The 18,437-nt window shown below is 48.2% G+C and overlaps 27 non-coding genes and 2 pseudogenes across 27 annotated transcripts; all 29 read left to right on the top strand.

The window, feature by feature from the left end:
• The first annotated feature begins 155 nt into the window (after window positions 1-155).
• Window positions 156-276, top strand: LOC127141373 (5S ribosomal RNA). Its single transcript, XR_007811897.1, has one exon. It is a non-coding gene; the product is annotated as a 5S ribosomal RNA (ribosomal RNA).
• Window positions 277-758: 482 nt separating this feature from the next.
• On the top strand, window positions 759-875 carry LOC127141375 (5S ribosomal RNA). Its single transcript, XR_007811899.1, has one exon. It is a non-coding gene; the product is annotated as a 5S ribosomal RNA (ribosomal RNA).
• Window positions 876-1,351: 476 nt separating this feature from the next.
• LOC127141376 (5S ribosomal RNA) lies at window positions 1,352-1,469 on the top strand. The gene has a single exon (XR_007811900.1). It is a non-coding gene; the product is annotated as a 5S ribosomal RNA (ribosomal RNA).
• Window positions 1,470-1,689: 220 nt separating this feature from the next.
• Window positions 1,690-1,807, top strand: LOC127141368 (5S ribosomal RNA). The gene has a single exon (XR_007811892.1). It is a non-coding gene; the product is annotated as a 5S ribosomal RNA (ribosomal RNA).
• A 479-nt stretch (window positions 1,808-2,286) lies between these two features.
• Window positions 2,287-2,405, top strand: LOC127141366 (5S ribosomal RNA). Its single transcript, XR_007811890.1, has one exon. It is a non-coding gene; the product is annotated as a 5S ribosomal RNA (ribosomal RNA).
• Window positions 2,406-2,886: 481 nt separating this feature from the next.
• Window positions 2,887-3,005, top strand: LOC127141365 (5S ribosomal RNA). Its single transcript, XR_007811889.1, has one exon. It is a non-coding gene; the product is annotated as a 5S ribosomal RNA (ribosomal RNA).
• A 249-nt stretch (window positions 3,006-3,254) lies between these two features.
• LOC127141377 (uncharacterized) lies at window positions 3,255-3,369 on the top strand (annotated as a pseudogene).
• A 478-nt stretch (window positions 3,370-3,847) lies between these two features.
• Window positions 3,848-3,966, top strand: LOC127141364 (5S ribosomal RNA). Its single transcript, XR_007811888.1, has one exon. It is a non-coding gene; the product is annotated as a 5S ribosomal RNA (ribosomal RNA).
• Window positions 3,967-4,444: 478 nt separating this feature from the next.
• On the top strand, window positions 4,445-4,563 carry LOC127141362 (5S ribosomal RNA). Its single transcript, XR_007811886.1, has one exon. It is a non-coding gene; the product is annotated as a 5S ribosomal RNA (ribosomal RNA).
• A 493-nt stretch (window positions 4,564-5,056) lies between these two features.
• On the top strand, window positions 5,057-5,174 carry LOC127141378 (uncharacterized; annotated as a pseudogene).
• A 245-nt stretch (window positions 5,175-5,419) lies between these two features.
• Window positions 5,420-5,538, top strand: LOC127141361 (5S ribosomal RNA). Its single transcript, XR_007811885.1, has one exon. It is a non-coding gene; the product is annotated as a 5S ribosomal RNA (ribosomal RNA).
• Window positions 5,539-6,734: 1,196 nt separating this feature from the next.
• LOC127141367 (5S ribosomal RNA) lies at window positions 6,735-6,853 on the top strand. Its single transcript, XR_007811891.1, has one exon. It is a non-coding gene; the product is annotated as a 5S ribosomal RNA (ribosomal RNA).
• A 495-nt stretch (window positions 6,854-7,348) lies between these two features.
• On the top strand, window positions 7,349-7,466 carry LOC127141371 (5S ribosomal RNA). The gene has a single exon (XR_007811895.1). It is a non-coding gene; the product is annotated as a 5S ribosomal RNA (ribosomal RNA).
• Window positions 7,467-7,961: 495 nt separating this feature from the next.
• LOC127141360 (5S ribosomal RNA) lies at window positions 7,962-8,080 on the top strand. Its single transcript, XR_007811884.1, has one exon. It is a non-coding gene; the product is annotated as a 5S ribosomal RNA (ribosomal RNA).
• Window positions 8,081-8,892: 812 nt separating this feature from the next.
• On the top strand, window positions 8,893-9,011 carry LOC127141359 (5S ribosomal RNA). Its single transcript, XR_007811883.1, has one exon. It is a non-coding gene; the product is annotated as a 5S ribosomal RNA (ribosomal RNA).
• Window positions 9,012-9,495: 484 nt separating this feature from the next.
• On the top strand, window positions 9,496-9,613 carry LOC127141370 (5S ribosomal RNA). Its single transcript, XR_007811894.1, has one exon. It is a non-coding gene; the product is annotated as a 5S ribosomal RNA (ribosomal RNA).
• A 482-nt stretch (window positions 9,614-10,095) lies between these two features.
• Window positions 10,096-10,214, top strand: LOC127141358 (5S ribosomal RNA). Its single transcript, XR_007811882.1, has one exon. It is a non-coding gene; the product is annotated as a 5S ribosomal RNA (ribosomal RNA).
• A 494-nt stretch (window positions 10,215-10,708) lies between these two features.
• LOC127141357 (5S ribosomal RNA) lies at window positions 10,709-10,827 on the top strand. Its single transcript, XR_007811881.1, has one exon. It is a non-coding gene; the product is annotated as a 5S ribosomal RNA (ribosomal RNA).
• Window positions 10,828-11,307: 480 nt separating this feature from the next.
• LOC127141356 (5S ribosomal RNA) lies at window positions 11,308-11,426 on the top strand. Its single transcript, XR_007811880.1, has one exon. It is a non-coding gene; the product is annotated as a 5S ribosomal RNA (ribosomal RNA).
• A 495-nt stretch (window positions 11,427-11,921) lies between these two features.
• Window positions 11,922-12,040, top strand: LOC127141355 (5S ribosomal RNA). The gene has a single exon (XR_007811879.1). It is a non-coding gene; the product is annotated as a 5S ribosomal RNA (ribosomal RNA).
• Window positions 12,041-12,524: 484 nt separating this feature from the next.
• LOC127141354 (5S ribosomal RNA) lies at window positions 12,525-12,643 on the top strand. Its single transcript, XR_007811878.1, has one exon. It is a non-coding gene; the product is annotated as a 5S ribosomal RNA (ribosomal RNA).
• A 482-nt stretch (window positions 12,644-13,125) lies between these two features.
• LOC127141372 (5S ribosomal RNA) lies at window positions 13,126-13,243 on the top strand. The gene has a single exon (XR_007811896.1). It is a non-coding gene; the product is annotated as a 5S ribosomal RNA (ribosomal RNA).
• A 494-nt stretch (window positions 13,244-13,737) lies between these two features.
• On the top strand, window positions 13,738-13,855 carry LOC127141369 (5S ribosomal RNA). The gene has a single exon (XR_007811893.1). It is a non-coding gene; the product is annotated as a 5S ribosomal RNA (ribosomal RNA).
• A 494-nt stretch (window positions 13,856-14,349) lies between these two features.
• LOC127141353 (5S ribosomal RNA) lies at window positions 14,350-14,468 on the top strand. Its single transcript, XR_007811877.1, has one exon. It is a non-coding gene; the product is annotated as a 5S ribosomal RNA (ribosomal RNA).
• Window positions 14,469-14,963: 495 nt separating this feature from the next.
• Window positions 14,964-15,082, top strand: LOC127141380 (5S ribosomal RNA). Its single transcript, XR_007811902.1, has one exon. It is a non-coding gene; the product is annotated as a 5S ribosomal RNA (ribosomal RNA).
• A 494-nt stretch (window positions 15,083-15,576) lies between these two features.
• On the top strand, window positions 15,577-15,695 carry LOC127141379 (5S ribosomal RNA). The gene has a single exon (XR_007811901.1). It is a non-coding gene; the product is annotated as a 5S ribosomal RNA (ribosomal RNA).
• A 483-nt stretch (window positions 15,696-16,178) lies between these two features.
• Window positions 16,179-16,297, top strand: LOC127141374 (5S ribosomal RNA). Its single transcript, XR_007811898.1, has one exon. It is a non-coding gene; the product is annotated as a 5S ribosomal RNA (ribosomal RNA).
• A 494-nt stretch (window positions 16,298-16,791) lies between these two features.
• LOC127141363 (5S ribosomal RNA) lies at window positions 16,792-16,910 on the top strand. Its single transcript, XR_007811887.1, has one exon. It is a non-coding gene; the product is annotated as a 5S ribosomal RNA (ribosomal RNA).
• An 846-nt stretch (window positions 16,911-17,756) lies between these two features.
• On the top strand, window positions 17,757-17,875 carry LOC127141352 (5S ribosomal RNA). Its single transcript, XR_007811876.1, has one exon. It is a non-coding gene; the product is annotated as a 5S ribosomal RNA (ribosomal RNA).
• The last annotated feature ends 562 nt before the right edge of the window (window positions 17,876-18,437 follow it).

Here is an 18,437-nt window from a genome sequence, read left to right as displayed (position 1 = left end):
ATACGGAAAATTCTTGTTGGGTGGAGTAGTTATTTCTTAGTTTTGCTGTTGACTGTTAGAGAAAATCCCCATTATTGTTGATTGCTATGTGAAATAACAGATCTGCCAGTGTTATTTTGGCACGTATAAAGGGTCTGTCTTCAGCAGCCGCTGTGGCTTACGGCCACACCACCCTGAGCGCGCCCCGATCTCGTCTGATCTCGGAAGCTAAGCAGGGTCGGGCCTGGTTAGTACTTGGATGGGAGACCGCCTGGGAATACCAGGTGCCCGTAAGCTTTTTCCTGCCTATCTTACAGCAGCAGAATGCCGCTTCCTCTGTAGTTGAGACAGGGCACGCCAAAACTACTTTTATTTTGCAGCCTGTATTTCACGCTCTGTTTTGCACTTCTGTTTTATGTCACGTCGCTTTCGCAATCGGGTATTAGGCGCTGGAAAGTCACCTCTGTAAAGTCTGCACTGCTGCCGAATGAATGAGCGCAGTCTGGGTTTTGGGGCACAATGACCCAATACGTCGTCCACAAGGACGTGTGGCTCACCGATGTACGTTTTGAGCAATTTCGGACGAAAATGGACTTGGAACAGAGCCAAATGTTTGATCAGGCCATACGGAAAATTCTTGTTGGGTGGAGTAGTTATTTCTTAGTTTTGCTGTTGACTGTTAGAGAAAATCCCCATTATTGTTGATTGCTATGTGAAATAACAGATCTGCCAGTGTTATTTTGGCACGTATAAAGGGTCTGTCTTCAGCAGCCGCTGTGGCTTACGGCCACACCACCCTGAGCGCGCCGATCTCGTCTGATCTCGGAAGCTAAGCAGGGTCGGGCCTGGTTAGTACTGGATGGGAGACCGCCTGGGAATACCAGGTGCCGTAAGCTTTTGCCTATCTTAGCACAGCAGAATGCCGCTTCCTCTGTAGTTGAGACAGGGCACGCCAAAACTACTTTTATTTTGCAGCCTGTATTTCACGCTCTGTTTTGCACTTCTGTTTTATGTCACGTCGCTTTCGGCAATCGGGTATTAGGCGCTGGAAAGTCACCTCTGTAAAGTCTGCACTGCTGCCGAATGAATGAGCGCAGTCTGGGTTTTGGCACAATGACCCAATACGTCGTCCACAAGGACGTGTGGCTCACCGATGTACGTTTTGAGCAATTTCGGACGAAAAATGGACTTGGAACAGAGCCAAATGTTTGATCAGGCCATACGGAAAATTCTTGTTGGGTGGTAGTTATTTCTTAGTTTTGCTGTTGACTGTTAGAGAAAATCCCCATTATTGTTGATTGCTATGTGAAATAACAGATCTGCCAGTGTTATTTTGGCACGTATAAAGGGTCTGTCTTCAGCAGCCGCTGTGGCTTACGGCCACACCACCCTGAGCGCGCCGATCTCGTCTGATCTCGGAAGCTAAGCAGGGTCGGGCCTGGTTAGTACTTGGATGGGAGACCGCCTGGGAATACCAGGTGCCGTAAATGGGCCAGTAACCGTTGGCTTGTACGTTTGAGTGGACTTGGAACAGAGCCAAATGTTTGATCAGGCCATACGGAAAATTCTTGTTGGGTGGAGTAGTTATTTCTTAGTTTTGCTGTTGACTGTTAGAGAAAATCCCCATTATTGTTGATTGCTATGTGAAATAACAGATCTGCCAGTGTTATTTTGGCACGTATAAAGGGTCTGTCTTCAGCAGCCGCTGTGGCTTACGGCCACACCACCCTGAGCGCCCCGATCTCGTCTGATCTCGGAAGCTAAGCAGGGTCGGGCCTGGTTAGTACTTGGATGGGAGACCGCCTGGGAATACCAGGTGCCGTAAGCTTTTTGCCTATCTTACAGCAGCAGAATGCCGCTTCCTCTGTAGTTGAGACAGGGCACGCCAAAACTACTTTTATTTTGCAGCCTGTATTTCACGCTCTGTTTTGCACTTCTGTTTTATGTCACGTCGCTTTCGGCAATCGGGTATTAGGCGCTGGAAAGTCACCTCTGTAAAGTCTGCACTGCTGCCGAATGAATGAGCGCAGTCTGGGTTTTGGGCACAATGACCCAATACGTCGTCCACAAGGACGTGTGGCTCACCGATGTACGTTTTGAGCAATTTCGGACGAAAATGGACTTGGAACAGAGCCAAATGTTTGATCAGGCCATACGGAAAATTCTTGTTGGGTGGAGTAGTTATTTCTTAGTTTTGCTGTTGACTGTTAGAGAAAATCCCCATTATTGTTGATTGCTATGTGAAATAACAGATCTGCCAGTGTTATTTTGGCACGTATAAAGGGTCTGTCTTCAGCAGCCGCTGTGGCTTACGGCCACACCACCCTGAGCGCGCCCGATCTCGTCTGATCTCGGAAGCTAAGCAGGGTCGGGCCTGGTTAGTACTTGGATGGGAGACCGCCTGGGAATACCAGGTGCCGTAAGCTTTTCCGCCTATCTTACAGCAGCAGAATGCCGCTTCCTCTGTAGTTGAGACAGGGCACGCCAAAAACTACTTTTATTTTGCAGCCTGTATTTCACGCTCTGTTTTGCACTTCTGTTTTATGTCACGTCGCTTTCGGCAATCGGGTATCAGGCGCTGGAAAGTCACCTCTGTAAAGTCTGCACTGCTGCCGAATGAATGAGCGCAGTCTGGGTTTTGGGCACAATGACCCAATACGTCGTCCACAAGGACGTGTGGCTCACCGATGTACGTTTTGAGCAATTTCGGACGAAAATGGACTTGGAACAGAGCCAAATGTTTGATCAGGCCATACGGAAAATTCTTGTTGGGTGGAGTAGTTATTTCTTAGTTTTGCTGTTGACTGTTAGAGAAAATCCCCATTATTGTTGATTGCTATGTGAAATAACAGATCTGCCAGTGTTATTTTGGCACGTATAAAGGGTCTGTCTTCAGCAGCCGCTGTGGCTTACGGCCACACCACCCTGAGCGCGCCCGATCTCGTCTGATCTCGGAAGCTAAGCAGGGTCGGGCCTGGTTAGTACTTGGATGGGAGACCGCCTGGGAATACCAGGTGCCGTAAGCTTTCTATACTTTCGTCCATGTGGCTCACCGATGTACGTTTTGAGCAATTTCGGACGAAAATGGACTTGGAACAGAGCCAAATGTTTGATCAGGCCATACGGAAAATTCTTGTTGGGTGGAGTAGTTATTTCTTAGTTTTGCTGTTGACTGTTAGAGAAAATCCCCATTATTGTTGATTGCTATGTGAAATAACAGATCTGCCAGTGTTATTTTGGCACGTATAAAGGGTCTGTCTTCAGCAGCCGCTGTGGCTTACGGCCACACCACCCTGAGCGCGCCCGTCTCGTGATCTCGGAAGCTAAGCAGGGTCGGCCTGGTTAGTACTTGGATGGGAGACCGCCTGGGAATACCAGGTGCCGTAAGCTTTTGCCTATCTTACAGCAGCAGAATGCCGCTTCCTCTGTAGTTGAGACAGGGCACGCCAAAACTACTTTTATTTTGCAGCCTGTATTTCACGCTCTGTTTTGCACTTCTGTTTTATGTCACGTCGCTTTCGGCAATCGGGTATTAGGCGCTGGAAAGTCACCTCTGTAAAGTCTGCACTGCTGCCGAATGAATGAGCGCAGTCTGGGTTTTGGGCACAATGACCCAATACGTCGTCCACAAGGACGTGTGGCTCACCGATGTACGTTTTGAGCAATTTCGGACGAAAATGGACTTGGAACAGAGCCAAATGTTTGATCAGGCCATACGGAAAATTCTTGTTGGGTGGAGTAGTTATTTCTTAGTTTTGCTGTTGACTGTTAGAGAAAATCCCCATTATTGTTGATTGCTATGTGAAATAACAGATCTGCCAGTGTTATTTTGGCACGTATAAAGGGTCTGTCTTCAGCAGCCGCTGTGGCTTACGGCCACACCACCCTGAGCGCGCCCGATCTCGTCTGATCTCGGAAGCTAAGCAGGGTCGGGCCTGGTTAGTACTTGGATGGGAGACCGCCTGGGAATACCAGGTGCCGTAAGCTTTTTGCCTATCTTACAGCAGCAGAATGCCGCTTCCTCTGTAGTTGAGACAGGGCACGCCAAACTACTTTTATTTTGCAGCCTGTATTTCACGCTCTGTTTTGCACTTCTGTTTTATGTCACGTCGCTTTCGGCAATCGGGTATTAGGCGCTGGAAAGTCACCTCTGTAAAGTCTGCACTGCTGCCGAATGAATGAGCGCAGTCTGGGTTTTGGGCACAATGACCCAATACGTCGTCCACAAGGACGTGTGGCTCACCGATGTACGTTTTGAGCAATTTCGGACGAAAATGGACTTGGAACAGAGCCAAATGTTTGATCAGGCCATACGGAAAATTCTTGTTGGGTGGAGTAGTTATTTCTTAGTTTTGCTGTTGACTGTTAGAGAAAATCCCCATTATTGTTGATTGCTATGTGAAATAACAGATCTGCCAGTGTTATTTTGGCACGTATAAAGGGTCTGTCTTCAGCAGCCGCTGTGGCTTACGGCCACACCACCCTGAGCGCGCCCGATCTCGTCTGATCTCGGAAGCTAAGCAGGGTCGGGCCTGGTTAGTACTTGGATGGGAGACCGCCTGGGAATACCAGGTGCCGTAAGCTTTTGTCCCCATCTTTTCCTGCCTATCTTACAGCAGCAGAATGCCGCTTCCTCTGTAGTTGAGACAGGGCACGCCAAACTACTTTTATTTTGCAGCCTGTATTTCACGCTCTGTTTTGCACTTCTGTTTTATGTCACGTCGCTTTCGGCAATCGGGTATTAGGCGCTGGAAAGTCACCTCTGTAAAGTCTGCACTGCTGCCGAATGAATGAGCGCAGTCTGGGTTTTGGGCACAATGACCCAATACGTCGTCCACAAGGACGTGTGGCTCACCGATGTACGTTTTGAGCAATTTCGGACGAAAATGGACTTGGAACAGAGCCAAATGTTTGATCAGGCCATACGGAAAATTCTTGTTGGGTGGAGTAGTTATTTCTTAGTTTTGCTGTTGACTGTTAGAGAAAATCCCCATTATTGTTGATTGCTATGTGAAATAACAGATCTGCCAGTGTTATTTTGGCACGTATAAAGGGTCTGTCTTCAGCAGCCGCTGTGGCTTACGGCCACACCACCCTGAGCGCGCCCGATCTCGTCTGATCTCGGAAGCTAAGCAGGGTCGGGCCTGGTTAGTACTTGGATGGGAGACCGCCTGGGAATTGCCGCGTAGCAACCCAATTCGTGGACGTGTGGCTCACCGATGTACGTTTTGAGCAATTTTCGGACGAAAATGGACTTGGAACAGAGCCAAATGTTTGATCAGGCCATACGGAAAATTCTTGTTGGGTGGAGTAGTTATTTCTTAGTTTTGCTGTTGACTGTTAGAGAAAATCCCCATTATTGTTGATTGCTATGTGAAATAACAGATCTGCCAGTGTTATTTTGGCACGTATAAAGGGTCTGTCTTCAGCAGCCGCTGTGGCTTACGGCCACACCACCCTGAGCGCGCCCGATCTCGTCTGATCTCGGAAGCTAAGCAGGGTCGGGCCTGGTTAGTACTTGGATGGGAGACCGCCTGGGAATACCAGGTGCCGTAAGCTTTTCCTGCCTATCTTACAGCAGCAGAATGCCGCTTCCTCTGTAGTTGAGACAGGGCACGCCAAAACTACTTTTATTTTGCAGCCTGTATTTCACGCTCTGTTTTGCACTTCTGTTTTATGTCACGTCGCTTTCGGCAATCGGGTATTAGGCGCTGGAAAGTCACCTCTGTAAAGTCTGCACTGCTGCCGAATGAATGAGCGCAGTCTGGGTTTTGGGCACAATGACCCAATACGTCGTCCACAAGGACGTGTGGCTCACCGATGTACGTTTTGAGCAATTTCGGACGAAAATGGACTTGGAACAGAGCCAAATGTTTGATCAGGCCATACGGAAAATTCTTGTTGGGTGGAGTAGTTATTTCTTAGTTTTGCTGTTGACTGTTAGAGAAAAATCCCCATTATTGTTGATTGCTATGTGAAATAACAGATCTGCCAGTGTTATTTTGGTTCTGACTTTGTGCTTTTTGTCGTATATACACCTGCGTATATGTCTTGTGTACTTATTTTTTGGGGTTTTTGGGAAGTGTATGTTGATTTGAGCAAAGTGTGTGTATATGTGTATATGTGATAAACTTTTGCTGTGGCTTAAAAAAAAAAAAAAAAAGCGCGCCCGATCTCGTCTGATCTCGGAAGCTAAGCAGGGTCGGGCCTGGTTAGTACTTGGATGGGAGACCGCCTGGGAATACCAGGTGCCGTAAGCTTTTTGTCCCCATCTTTTCCTGCCTATCTTACAGCAGCAGAATGCCGCTTCCTCTGTAGTTGAGACAGGGCACGCCCAAACTACTTTTATTTTGCAGCCTGTATTTCACGCTCTGTTTTGCACTTCTGTTTTATGTCACGTCGCTTTCGGCAATCGGGTATTAGGCGCTGGAAAGTCACCTCTGTAAAGTCTGCACTGCTGCCGAATGAATGAGCGCAGTCTGGGTTTTGGGCACAATGACCCAATACGTCGTCCACAAGGACGTGTGGCTCACCGATGTACGTTTTGAGCAATTTCGGACGAAAATGGACTTGGAACAGAGCCAAATGTTTGATCAGGCCATACGGAAAATTCTTGTTGGGTGGAGTAGTTATTTCTTAGTTTTGCTGTTGACTGTTAGAGAAAATCCCCATTATTGTTGATTGCTATGTGAAATAACAGATCTGCCAGTGTTATTTTGGCACGTATAAAGGGTCTGTCTTCAGCAGCCGCTGTGGCTTACGGCCACACCACCCTGAGCGCGCCCGATCTCGTCTGATCTCGGAAGCTAAGCAGGGTGGGGCCTGGTTAGTACTTGGATGGGAGACCGCCTGGGAATACCAGGTGCCGTAAGCTTTTTGTCCCCATCTTTTCCTGCCTATCTTACAGCAGCAGAATGCCGCTTCCTCTGTAGTTGAGACAGGGCACGCCCAAACTACTTTTATTTTGCAGCCTGTATTTCACGCTCTGTTTTGCACTTCTGTTTTATGTCACGTCGCTTTCGGCAATCGGGTATTAGGCGCTGGAAAGTCACCTCTGTAAAGTCTGCACTGCTGCCGAATGAATGAGCGCAGTCTGGGTTTTGGGCACAATGACCCAATACGTCGTCCACAAGGACGTGTGGCTCACCGATGTACGTTTTGAGCAATTTCGGACGAAAATGGACTTGGAACAGAGCCAAATGTTTGATCAGGCCATACGGAAAATTCTTGTTGGGTGGAGTAGTTATTTCTTAGTTTTGCTGTTGACTGTTAGAGAAAATCCCCATTATTGTTGATTGCTATGTGAAATAACAGATCTGCCAGTGTTATTTTGGCACGTATAAAGGGTCTGTCTTCAGCAGCCGCTGTGGCTTACGGCCACACCACCCTGAGCGCGCCGATCTCGTCTGATCTCGGAAGCTAAGCAGGGTCGGGCCTGGTTAGTACTTGGATGGGAGACCGCCTGGGAATACCAGGTGCCGTAAGCTTTTTGTCCCCATCTTTTCCTGCCTATCTTACAGCAGCAGAATGCCGCTTCCTCTGTAGTTGAGACAGGGCACGCCCAAACTACTTTTATTTTGCAGCCTGTATTTCACGCTCTGTTTTGCACTTCTGTTTTATGTCACGTCGCTTTCGGCAATCGGGTATTAGGCGCTGGAAAGTCACCTCTGTAAAGTCTGCACTGCTGCCGAATGAATGAGCGCAGTCTGGGTTTTGGGCACAATGACCCAATACGTCGTCCACAAGGACGTGTGGCTCACCGATGTACGTTTTGAGCAATTTCGGACGAAAATGGACTTGGAACAGAGCCAAATGTTTGATCAGGCCATACGGAAAATTCTTGTTGGGTGGAGTAGTTATTTCTTAGTTTTGCTGTTGACTGTTAGAGAAAATCCCCATTATTGTTGATTGCTATGTGAAATAACAGATCTGCCAGTGTTATTTTGGCACGTATAAAGGGTCTGTCTTCAGCAGCCGCTGTGGCTTACGGCCACACCACCCTGAGCGCGCCCGATCTCGTCTGATCTCGGAAGCTAAGCAGGGTCGGGCCTGGTTAGTACTTGGATGGGAGACCGCCTGGGAATACCAGGTGCCGTAAGCTTTTTCCCCATCTTTTCCTGCCTATCTTACAGCAGCAGAATGCCGCTTCCTCTGTAGTTGAGACAGGGCACGCCAAAACTACTTTTATTTTGCAGCCTGTATTTCACGCTCTGTTTTGCACTTCTGTTTTATGTCACGTCGCTTTCGGCAATCGGGTATTAGGCGCTGGAAAGTCACCTCTGTAAAGTCTGCACTGCTGCCGAATGAATGAGCGCAGTCTGGGTTTTGGGCACAATGACCCAATACGTCGTCCACAAGGACGTGTGGCTCACCGATGTACGTTTTGAGCAATTTCCGAAAATGGACTTGGAACAGAGCCAAATGTTTGATCAGGCCATACGGAAAATTCTTGTTGGGTGGAGTAGTTATTTCTTAGTTTTGCTGTTGACGAAAATCCCCATTATTGTTGACTATGTGAAATAACAGACAGTGTTATTTTGGCACGTATAAAGGGTCTGTCTTCAGCAGCCGCTGTGGCTTACGGCCACCCACCCTGATATCTCGTCTGATCTCGGAAGCTAAGCAGGGTTCTGAATGTTGGGTGGATGTAGTTATTCTACTTAGTATTTTGCTGTATGACTACAGTTAGAGAAGAATCCCCATTATTGTATTTCGGACGAAAATGGACTTGGAACAGAGCCAAATGTTTGATCAGGCCATACGGAAAATTCTTGTTGGGTGGAGTAGTTATTTCTTAGTTTTGCTGTTGACTGTTAGAGAAAATCCCCATTATTGTTGATTGCTATGTGAAATAACAGATCTGCCAGTGTTATTTTGGCACGTATAAAGGGTCTGTCTTCAGCAGCCGCTGTGGCTTACGGCCACACCACCCTGAGCGCGCCCGATCTCGTCTGATCTCGGAAGCTAAGCAGGGTCGGGCCTGGTTAGTACTTGGATGGGAGACCGCCTGGGAATACCAGGTGCCGTAAGCTTTTTGTCCTGCCTATCTTACAGCAGCAGAATGCCGCTTCCTCTGTAGTTGAGACAGGGCACGCCAAAACTACTTTTATTTTGCAGCCTGTATTTCACGCTCTGTTTTGCACTTCTGTTTTATGTCACGTCGCTTTCGGCAATCGGGTATTAGGCGCTGGAAAGTCACCTCTGTAAAGTCTGCACTGCTGCCGAATGAATGAGCGCAGTCTGGGTTTTGGGCACAATGACCCAATACGTCGTCCACAAGGACGTGTGGCTCACCGATGTACGTTTTGAGCAATTTCGGACGAAAATGGACTTGGAACAGAGCCAAATGTTTGATCAGGCCATACGGAAAATTCTTGTTGGGTGGAGTAGTTATTTCTTAGTTTTGCTGTTGACTGTTAGAGAAAATCCCCATTATTGTTGATTGCTATGTGAAATAACAGATCTGCCAGTGTTATTTTGGCACGTATAAAGGGTCTGTCTTCAGCAGCCGCTGTGGCTTACGGCCACACCACCCTGAGCGCGCCGATCTCGTCTGATCTCGGAAGCTAAGCAGGGTCGGGCCTGGTTAGTACTTGGATGGGAGACCGCCTGGGAATACCAGGTGCCGTAAGCTTTTTGTTCCCCTATCTTACAGCAGCAGAATGCCGCTTCCTCTGTAGTTGAGACAGGGCACGCCCAAACTACTTTTATTTTGCAGCCTGTATTTCACGCTCTGTTTTGCACTTCTGTTTTATGTCACGTCGCTTTCGGCAATCGGGTATAGGCGCTGGAAAGTCACCTCTGTAAAGTCTGCACTGCTGCCGAATGAATGAGCGCAGTCTGGGTTTTGGGCACAATGACCCAATACGTCGTCCACAAGGACGTGTGGCTCACCGATGTACGTTTTGAGCAATTTCGGACGAAAATGGACTTGGAACAGAGCCAAATGTTTGATCAGGCCATACGGAAAATTCTTGTTGGGTGGAGTAGTTATTTCTTAGTTTTGCTGTTGACTGTTAGAGAAAATCCCCATTATTGTTGATTGCTATGTGAAATAACAGATCTGCCAGTGTTATTTTGGCACGTATAAAGGGTCTGTCTTCAGCAGCCGCTGTGGCTTACGGCCACACCACCCTGAGCGCGCCCGATCTCGTCTGATCTCGGAAGCTAAGCAGGGTCGGGCCTGGTTAGTACTTGGATGGGAGACCGCCTGGGAATACCAGGTGCCGTAAGCTTTTTGTCCCCATCTTTTCCTGCCTATCTTACAGCAGCAGAATGCCGCTTCCTCTGTAGTTGAGACAGGGCACGCCAAACTACTTTTATTTTGCAGCCTGTATTTCACGCTCTGTTTTGCACTTCTGTTTTATGTCACGTCGCTTTCGGCAATCGGGTATTAGGCGCTGGAAAGTCACCTCTGTAAAGTCTGCACTGCTGCCGAATGAATGAGCGCAGTCTGGGTTTTGGGCACAATGACCCAATACGTCGTCCACAAGGACGTGTGGCTCACCGATGTACGTTTTGAGCAATTTCGGACGAAAATGGACTTGGAACAGAGCCAAATGTTTGATCAGGCCATACGGAAAATTCTTGTTGGGTGGAGTAGTTATTTCTTAGTTTTGCTGTTGACTGTTAGAGAAAATCCCCATTATTGTTGATTGCTATGTGAAATAACAGATCTGCCAGTGTTATTTTGGCACGTATAAAGGGTCTGTCTTCAGCAGCCGCTGTGGCTTACGGCCACACCACCCTGAGCGCGCCCGATCTCGTCTGATCTCGGAAGCTAAGCAGGGTCGGGCCTGGTTAGTACTTGGATGGGAGACCGCCTGGGAATACCAGGTGCCGTAAGCTTTTTGTCCCTATCTTACAGCAGCAGAATGCCGCTTCCTCTGTAGTTGAGACAGGGCACGCCAAACTACTTTTATTTTGCAGCCTGTATTTCACGCTCTGTTTTGCACTTCTGTTTTATGTCACGTCGCTTTCGGCAATCGGGTATTAGGCGCTGGAAAGTCACCTCTGTAAAGTCTGCACTGCTGCCGAATGAATGAGCGCAGTCTGGGTTTTGGGCACAATGACCCAATACGTCGTCCACAAGGACGTGTGGCTCACCGATGTACGTTTTGAGCAATTTCGGACGAAAATGGACTTGGAACAGAGCCAAATGTTTGATCAGGCCATACGGAAAATTCTTGTTGGGTGGAGTAGTTATTTCTTAGTTTTGCTGTTGACTGTTAGAGAAAATCCCCATTATTGTTGATTGCTATGTGAAATAACAGATCTGCCAGTGTTATTTTGGCACGTATAAAGGGTCTGTCTTCAGCAGCCGCTGTGGCTTACGGCCACACCACCCTGAGCGCGCCCGATCTCGTCTGATCTCGGAAGCTAAGCAGGGTCGGGCCTGGTTAGTACTTGGATGGGAGACCGCCTGGGAATACCAGGTGCCGTAAGCTTTTTGTCCCCATCTTTTCCTGCCTATCTTACAGCAGCAGAATGCCGCTTCCTCTGTAGTTGAGACAGGGCACGCCAAAACTACTTTTATTTTGCAGCCTGTATTTCACGCTCTGTTTTGCACTTCTGTTTTATGTCACGTCGCTTTCGGCAATCGGGTATTAGGCGCTGGAAAGTCACCTCTGTAAAGTCTGCACTGCTGCCGAATGAATGAGCGCAGTCTGGGTTTTGGGCACAATGACCCAATACGTCGTCCACAAGGACGTGTGGCTCACCGATGTACGTTTTGAGCAATTTCGGACGAAAATGGACTTGGAACAGAGCCAAATGTTTGATCAGGCCATACGGAAAATTCTTGTTGGGTGGAGTAGTTATTTCTTAGTTTTGCTGTTGACTGTTAGAGAAAATCCCCATTATTGTTGATTGCTATGTGAAATAACAGATCTGCCAGTGTTATTTTGGCACGTATAAAGGGTCTGTCTTCAGCAGCCGCTGTGGCTTACGGCCACACCACCCTGAGCGCGCCCGATCTCGTCTGATCTCGGAAGCTAAGCAGGGTCGGGCCTGGTTAGTACTTGGATGGGAGACCGCCTGGGAATACCAGGTGCCGTAAGCTTTTTGTCCTGCCTATCTTACAGCAGCAGAATGCCGCTTCCTCTGTAGTTGAGACAGGGCACGCCAAAACTACTTTTATTTTGCAGCCTGTATTTCACGCTCTGTTTTGCACTTCTGTTTTATGTCACGTCGCTTTCGGCAATCGGGTATTAGGCGCTGGAAAGTCACCTCTGTAAAGTCTGCACTGCTGCCGAATGAATGAGCGCAGTCTGGGTTTTGGGCACAATGACCCAATACGTCGTCCACAAGGACGTGTGGCTCACCGATGTACGTTTTGAGCAATTTCGGACGAAAATGGACTTGGAACAGAGCCAAATGTTTGATCAGGCCATACGGAAAATTCTTGTTGGGTGGAGTAGTTATTTCTTAGTTTTGCTGTTGACTGTTAGAGAAAATCCCCATTATTGTTGATTGCTATGTGAAATAACAGATCTGCCAGTGTTATTTTGGCACGTATAAAGGGTCTGTCTTCAGCAGCCGCTGTGGCTTACGGCCACACCACCCTGAGCGCGCCCGATCTCGTCTGATCTCGGAAGCTAAGCAGGGTCGGGCCTGGTTAGTACTTGGATGGGAGACCGCCTGGGAATACCAGGTGCCGTAAGCTTTTTGTCCCCTATCTTACAGCAGCAGAATGCCGCTTCCTCTGTAGTTGAGACAGGGCACGCCAAAACTACTTTTATTTTGCAGCCTGTATTTCACGCTCTGTTTTGCACTTCTGTTTTATGTCACGTCGCTTTCGGCAATCGGGTATTAGGCGCTGGAAAGTCACCTCTGTAAAGTCTGCACTGCTGCCGAATGAATGAGCGCAGTCTGGGTTTTGGGCACAATGACCCAATACGTCGTCCACAAGGACGTGTGGCTCACCGATGTACGTTTTGAGCAATTTCGGACGAAAATGGACTTGGAACAGAGCCAAATGTTTGATCAGGCCATACGGAAAATTCTTGTTGGGTGGAGTAGTTATTTCTTAGTTTTGCTGTTGACTGTTAGAGAAAATCCCCATTATTGTTGATTGCTATGTGAAATAACAGATCTGCCAGTGTTATTTTGGCACGTATAAAGGGTCTGTCTTCAGCAGCCGCTGTGGCTTACGGCCACACCACCTGAGCGCGCCCGATCTCGTCTGATCTCGGAAGCTAAGCAGGGTCGGGCCTGGTTAGTACTTGGATGGGAGACCGCCTGGGAATACCAGGTGCCGTAAGCTTTTTGTCCCCATCTTTTCCTGCCTATCTTACAGCAGCAGAATGCCGCTTCCTCTGTAGTTGAGACAGGGCACGCCAAACTACTTTTATTTTGCAGCCTGTATTTCACGCTCTGTTTTGCACTTCTGTTTTATGTCACGTCGCTTTCGGCAATCGGGTATTAGGCGCTGGAAAGTCACCTCTGTAAAGTCTGCACTGCTGCCGAATGAATGAGCGCAGTCTGGGTTTTGGGCACAATGACCCAATACGTCGTCCACAAGGACGTGTGGCTCACCGATGTACGTTTTGAGCAATTTCGGACGAAAATGGACTTGGAACAGAGCCAAATGTTTGATCAGGCCATACGGAAAATTCTTGTTGGGTGGAGTAGTTATTTCTTAGTTTTGCTGTTGACTGTTAGAGAAAATCCCCATTATTGTTGATTGCTATGTGAAATAACAGATCTGCCAGTGTTATTTTGGCACGTATAAAGGGTCTGTCTTCAGCAGCCGCTGTGGCTTACGGCCACACCACCCTGAGCGCGCCGATCTCGTCTGATCTCGGAAGCTAAGCAGGGTCGGGCCTGGTTAGTACTTGGATGGGAGACCGCCTGGGAATACCAGGTGCCGTAAGCTTTTTGTCCCCATCTTTTCCTGCCTATCTTACAGCAGCAGAATGCCGCTTCCTCTGTAGTTGAGACAGGGCACGCCAAACTACTTTTATTTTGCAGCCTGTATTTCACGCTCTGTTTTGCACTTCTGTTTTATGTCACGTCGCTTTCGGCAATCGGGTATTAGGCGCTGGAAAGTCACCTCTGTAAAGTCTGCACTGCTGCCGAATGAATGAGCGCAGTCTGGGTTTTGGGCACAATGACCCAATACGTCGTCCACAAGGACGTGTGGCTCACCGATGTACGTTTTGAGCAATTTCGGACGAAAATGGACTTGGAACAGAGCCAAATGTTTGATCAGGCCATACGGAAAATTCTTGTTGGGTGGAGTAGTTATTTCTTAGTTTTGCTGTTGACTGTTAGAGAAAATCCCCATTATTGTTGATTGCTATGTGAAATAACAGATCTGCCAGTGTTATTTTGGCACGTATAAAGGGTCTGTCTTCAGCAGCCGCTGTGGCTTACGGCCACACCACCCTGAGCGCGCCCGATCTCGTCTGATCTCGGAAGCTAAGCAGGGTCGGGCCTGGTTAGTACTTGGATGGGAGACCGCCTGGGAATACCAGGTGCCGTAAGCTTTTTGTCCCCATCTTTTCCTGCCTATCTTACAGCAGCAGAATGCCGCTTCCTCTGTAGTTGAGACAGGGCACGCCAAAACTACTTTTATTTTGCAGCCTGTATTTCACGCTCTGTTTTGCACTTCTGTTTTATGTCACGTCGCTTTCGGCAATCGGGTATTAGGCGCTGGAAAGTCACCTCTGTAAAGTCTGCACTGCTGCCGAATGAATGAGCGCAGTCTGGGTTTTGGGCACAATGACCCAATACGTCGTCCACAAGGACGTGTGGCTCACCGATGTACGTTTTGAGCAATTTCGGACGAAAATGGACTTGGAACAGAGCCAAATGTTTGATCAGGCCATACGGAAAATTCTTGTTGGGTGGAGTAGTTATTTCTTAGTTTTGCTGTTGACTGTTAGAGAAAATCCCCATTATTGTTGATTGCTATGTGAAATAACAGATCTGCCAGTGTTATTTTGGCACGTATAAAGGGTCTGTCTTCAGCAGCCGCTGTGGCTTACGGCCACACCACCCTGAGCGCGCCCGATCTCGTCTGATCTCGGAAGCTAAGCAGGGTCGGGCCTGGTTAGTACTTGGATGGGAGACCGCCTGGGAATACCAGGTGCCGTAAGCTTTTTGTCCCCATCTTTTCCTGCCTATCTTACAGCAGCAGAATGCCGCTTCCTCTGTAGTTGAGACAGGGCACGCCAAACTACTTTTATTTTGCAGCCTGTATTTCACGCTCTGTTTTGCACTTCTGTTTTATGTCACGTCGCTTTCGGCAATCGGGTATTAGGCGCTGGAAAGTCACCTCTGTAAAGTCTGCACTGCTGCCGAATGAATGAGCGCAGTCTGGGTTTTGGGCACAATGACCCAATACGTCGTCCACAAGGACGTGTGGCTCACCGATGTACGTTTTGAGCAATTTCGGACGAAAATGGACTTGGAACAGAGCCAAATGTTTGATCAGGCCATACGGAAAATTCTTGTTGGGTGGAGTAGTTATTTCTTAGTTTTGCTGTTGACTGTTAGAGAAAATCCCCATTATTGTTGATTGCTATGTGAAATAACAGATCTGCCAGTGTTATTTTGGCACGTATAAAGGGTCTGTCTTCAGCAGCCGCTGTGGCTTACGGCCACACCACCCTGAGCGCGCCCGATCTCGTCTGATCTCGGAAGCTAAGCAGGGTCGGGCCTGGTTAGTACTTGGATGGGAGACCGCCTGGGAATACCAGGTGCCGTAAGCTTTTTGTGTCCCCTATCTTACAGCAGCAGAATGCCGCTTCCTCTGTAGTTGAGACAGGGCACGCCAAACTACTTTTATTTTGCAGCCTGTATTTCACGCTCTGTTTTGCACTTCTGTTTTATGTCACGTCGCTTTCGGCAATCGGGTATTAGGCGCTGGAAAGTCACCTCTGTAAAGTCTGCACTGCTGCCGAATGAATGAGCGCAGTCTGGGTTTTGGGCACAATGACCCAATACGTCGTCCACAAGGACGTGTGGCTCACCGATGTACGTTTTGAGCAATTTCGGACGAAAATGGACTTGGAACAGAGCCAAATGTTTGATCAGGCCATACGGAAAATTCTTGTTGGGTGGAGTAGTTATTTCTTAGTTTTGCTGTTGACTGTTAGAGAAAATCCCCATTATTGTTGATTGCTATGTGAAATAACAGATCTGCCAGTGTTATTTTGGCACGTATAAAGGGTCTGTCTTCAGCAGCCGCTGTGGCTTACGGCCACACCACCCTGAGCGCGCCCGATCTCGTCTGATCTCGGAAGCTAAGCAGGGTCGGGCCTGGTTAGTACTTGGATGGGAGACCGCCTGGGAATACCAGGTGCCGTAAGCTTTTTGTCCCCATCTTTTCCTGCCTATCTTACAGCAGCAGAATGCCGCTTCCTCTGTAGTTGAGACAGGGCACGCCAAACTACTTTTATTTTGCAGCCTGTATTTCACGCTCTGTTTTGCACTTCTGTTTTATGTCACGTCGCTTTCGGCAATCGGGTATTAGGCGCTGGAAAGTCACCTCTGTAAAGTCTGCACTGCTGCCGAATGAATGAGCGCAGTCTGGGTTTTGGGCACAATGACCCAATACGTCGTCCACAAGGACGTGTGGCTCACCGATGTACGTTTTGAGCAATTTCGGACGAAAATGGACTTGGAACAGAGCCAAATGTTTGATCAGGCCATACGGAAAATTCTTGTTGGGTGGAGTAGTTATTTCTTAGTTTTGCTGTTGACTGTTAGAGAAAATCCCCATTATTGTTGATTGCTATGTGAAATAACAGATCTGCCAGTGTTATTTTGGCACGTATAAAGGGTCTGTCTTCAGCAGCCGCTGTGGCTTACGGCCACACCACCCTGAGCGCGCCCGATCTCGTCTGATCTCGGAAGCTAAGCAGGGTCGGGCCTGGTTAGTACTTGGATGGGAGACCGCCTGGGAATACCAGGTGCCGTAAGCTTTTTGTCCCCATCTTTTCCTGCCTATCTTACAGCAGCAGAATGCCGCTTCCTCTGTAGTTGAGACAGGGCACGCCAAACTACTTTTATTTTGCAGCCTGTATTTCACGCTCTGTTTTGCACTTCTGTTTTATGTCACGTCGCTTTCGGCAATCGGGTATTAGGCGCTGGAAAGTCACCTCTGTAAAGTCTGCACTGCTGCCGAATGAATGAGCGCAGTCTGGGTTTTGGGCACAATGACCCAATACGTCGTCCACAAGGACGTGTGGCTCACCGATGTACGTTTTGAGCAATTTCGGACGAAAATGGACTTGGAACAGAGCCAAATGTTTGATCAGGCCATACGGAAAATTCTTGTTGGGTGGAGTAGTTATTTCTTAGTTTTGCTGTTGACTGTTAGAGAAAATCCCCATTATTGTTGATTGCTATGTGAAATAACAGATCTGCCAGTGTTATTTTGGCACGTATAAAGGGTCTGTCTTCAGCAGCCGCTGTGGCTTACGGCCACACCACCCTGAGCAGCGCCCGGAGCGTCTGATCTGAGAAGCTAAGACAGGAAGTGTAAACTTTAGTTTTGGATGGGAGAAATACCAGTAATTGAGTGTCCACAAGGACGTGTGGCTCACCGATGTACGTTTTGAGCAATTTCGGACGAAAATGGACTTGGAACAGAGCCAAATGTTTGATCAGGCCATACGGAAAATTCTTGTTGGGTGGAGTAGTTATTTCTTAGTTTTGCTGTTGACTGTTAGAGAAAATCCCCATTATTGTTGATTGCTATGTGAAATAACAGATCTGCCAGTGTTATTTTGGCACGTATAAAGGGTCTGTCTTCAGCAGCCGCTGTGGCTTACGGCCACACCACCCTGAGCGCGCCCGATCTCGTCTGATCTCGGAAGCTAAGCAGGGTCGGGCCTGGTTAGTACTTGGATGGGAGACCGCCTGGGAATACCAGGTGCCGTAAGCTTTTTGTCCCCATCTTTTCCTATCTTACAGCAGCAGAATGCCGCTTCCTCTGTAGTTGAGACAGGGCACGCCAAAACTACTTTTATTTTGCAGCCTGTATTTCACGCTCTGTTTTGCACTTCTGTTTTATGTCACGTCGCTTTCGGCAATCGGGTATTAGGCGCTGGAAAGTCACCTCTGTAAAGTCTGCACTGCTGCCGAATGAATGAGCGCAGTCTGGGTTTTGGGCACAATGACCCAATACGTCGTCCACAAGGACGTGTGGCTCACCGATGTACGTTTTGAGCAATTTCGGACGAAAATGGACTTGGAACAGAGCCAAATGTTTGATCAGGCCATACGGAAAATTCTTGTTGGGTGGAGTAGTTATTTTTAGTTTTGCTGTTGACTGTTAGAGAAAATCCCCATTATTGTTGATTGCTATGTGAAATAACAGATCTGCCAGTGTTATTTTGGCACGTATAAAGGGTCTGTCTTCAGCAGCCGCTGTGGCTTACGGCCACACCACCCTGAGCGCCCGATCTCGTCTGATCTCGGAAGCTAAGCAGGGTCGGGCCTGGTTA

Source organism: Lates calcarifer, unplaced genomic scaffold, assembly GCF_001640805.2.
Source record: "Lates calcarifer isolate ASB-BC8 unplaced genomic scaffold, TLL_Latcal_v3 _unitig_5657_quiver_2434, whole genome shotgun sequence".
In the NCBI taxonomy this organism is placed as follows: Eukaryota; Metazoa; Chordata; class Actinopteri; family Centropomidae; genus Lates; species Lates calcarifer.
The sequence above is the reverse complement of the archived record's forward strand: the minus strand, read 5'-3'. Positions and strand labels throughout refer to the sequence as shown.